The following is a 2,644-nucleotide window of genomic DNA, read 5'->3' as shown; positions in this document are numbered from 1 at the left end:
GAGCTCAGGAGTTTAAGACCAACCTGGCCAACATAGCGAGACCCCCCCCATCTCAATTAAAAAAGTTTTAAAAATAAAACTATAAACATGAAATAGAAGGGAAGATGGATGGATATAAAAGGATTTATGATACAATATTTGAGGTTGAATTAGGAGGACTTGGAATTGACTGAATGGAATTTGGAGTTGTGGAACCTGACTGAGGGGATATTGGTCTTCAATTCATAGTGATCATTTTTCATCAATGACTGTTGTGGATGTTTCAGGATATTGTACAATTCAGCTGTTACAAGAGGGTTCTTTTACAATCTAAAATTTAGGCCGGGTGCGGCGGCTCACACCTGTAATCCCAGCACTTTGGGAGGCCGAGGCAGGTGGATCACCTGATGTCAGGAGTTTGAGACCAGCTTGGCCAACATGGCAAACCCCATCTCTACTAAAAATACAAAAATTAGCCAGGGATGGTGGTGCACACCTGTAGTCCCACCTACTCAGGAGGCTGAGGTGGGAGGATTGCTTGAACCTGGGAGGCAGAGGGTGCGGTGAGCTGAGATTGCGCCACTGCACTCCAGCCCAGGTGACAGCGCGAGACTCTATCTCAAAAAATACATAAATAAATAAATAAAATTTAGTAGATCTATTCCAACATTGACCCATTAAAAAATAAAATAAAATTTAGTAAAATCTTCCTTTCATTGAACTAATTGACAAATTTTAAAAAATTTAGCAGAATCTTAAGAATGTTAAATTTTCTTTCATAGATTTTAAATAATTTCTAGATTATTTTTGAAGTGGAATTTTTTCCACCTGATTTCTTCTGTGGACATATGTTCTTGATGAACAAAAGGAGAAAACACTTTGTATACACACATGTTCCATCCCAAAATAGCAGTGTTTCAGCATCTAGTTCTGGGCTCAGATTTAACAAGTTACTAGAGCTGCTGTTGTCATTGCCCCCACCCCGCTCCATGTGGCTTAGAGAAAAACTTTGAGGTTATAAAATGTATTAAAAAGTACAACTGAGCACTTGAAAAATCAAAACTGGCTAGCTCTTAGTCTCCGATTTTCCATTTTGTTTACTTTTTTTTTTTTTTTTTGAGATGGAGTCTCACTCTTGTTACCTAGGCTGGAGTGCAGTGGTGCAGTCTCGGCTCACTGCAACCTCTGCCTCCTGGGTTCAAGTGATTCTCCTGCCTCAGCCTCCCAAGTAGCTGGGACCACAGGTGCGTGCCACCATGCCTGGTTAATTTTATATTTTTAGTAGAGATGGGGTTTCACCATGCTGGTCAAGCTATTCTCAAACTCCTGATCTCAGGTGACCCACCTGCCTCGGCCTCCCAAAGCACTGGGATTACAGGCCTGAGCCACTGTGCCCGGCCTTGGTTACATTTTTATGTAATAAAATAAAGAAGTTTTTTTGAGACAGGGTCTTGCTCTGTTGTCTAAGCTGGAGTGCAGTGGCACAATCATAGCTCACTGCAATCCTGACCTCTCGGGCCCAAGCAATCCTCCCATCTCAGCCTCCTGAGTAGCTGGGACTATAGGAATGCATCACTATGCCCAGCTATTTTTGTATTGTTTGTAGAGATGGGGTTTCACCATGCTGCCCGGGCCAGTCTCAAACTTCTGGGCTCAAACAATCCACCTGCATTGGCCTTCCAAAGTGCTGGGATTATAGGCATGAGCCACAGCACTGAGCAACATTAAATTTTTAGACCTTACCCTCAACTGTAACCACTGTTATAAATTTTAAGCCTCTGATATCACTAAAACAATATCAAAATATGTTATAAGAGTTAAACCTCGTCATGCTTGCAAAATGAATTGGTAAAATCTGATACCATATTCATATAAAACAATGATCTCCAACATTTTTGGTACCAGGGACCGGTTTTGTGGAAGACAGTTTTTCTACAGACAGGAAGGGGGTGCAGGATGGTTTCAGGATGATTCAAGCACATTACATTTATTGTGCACTTTATTTTTATTATTATTACATGATAATATATAATGAAATGATTCTACAACTCATAGTAGTGTATGATCAGTGGGTGCCCTGAGCTTGTTTTCCTGTGACTAGATGATCCCATCTGGGGATGGTGGGAGACAGAGACAGGTCATCAGGCATTAGATTCTCATAAAGCGCACGCAGCCTAGATCCCTTGCATGCACAGTTCACAATAGAGTTCTCGCTCCTATGAGAATCTAATGCTGCTGCTGATCTGACAGGAGGCGGAGCTCAGGCAGCGACGCAAGCAATGGGGAGTGGCCGTCGATACAGATGAAGCTTCACTCATTCGCCCGCCACTCACGTCCTGCTGTGTGGCCTGGTTCCGAACAGGCTATGGACCAGTACTGGTCCATGGCCAGGGGATTGGGGACCTCTGGTGTAGAACAGTAGTTTTTCTTGTTGTTGTTGTTGTTGAATCTAGTTTCTGAGTAAGCCAACACAGGTACATTGCACAGTGAGACCTGATAACGAATATCACTATTTCATATTTTAAGTTATCTAAAATGCAAATATTAATTGATAGTGCCTGTTTGTTTGCTTGCTTGTTTGTTTGCTTATTCTAAAAATACTTTCAGGAGCTGCTGGCTGTCAGTGTCCCTGTGCTATTTGTTTTGCGGTGTTGATGGCACATTT

This window comes from Chlorocebus sabaeus, chromosome X (genome assembly GCF_047675955.1).
Source record: "Chlorocebus sabaeus isolate Y175 chromosome X, mChlSab1.0.hap1, whole genome shotgun sequence".
In the NCBI taxonomy this organism is placed as follows: Eukaryota; Metazoa; Chordata; class Mammalia; order Primates; family Cercopithecidae; genus Chlorocebus; species Chlorocebus sabaeus.
This window is presented reverse-complemented; position numbering follows the sequence as displayed.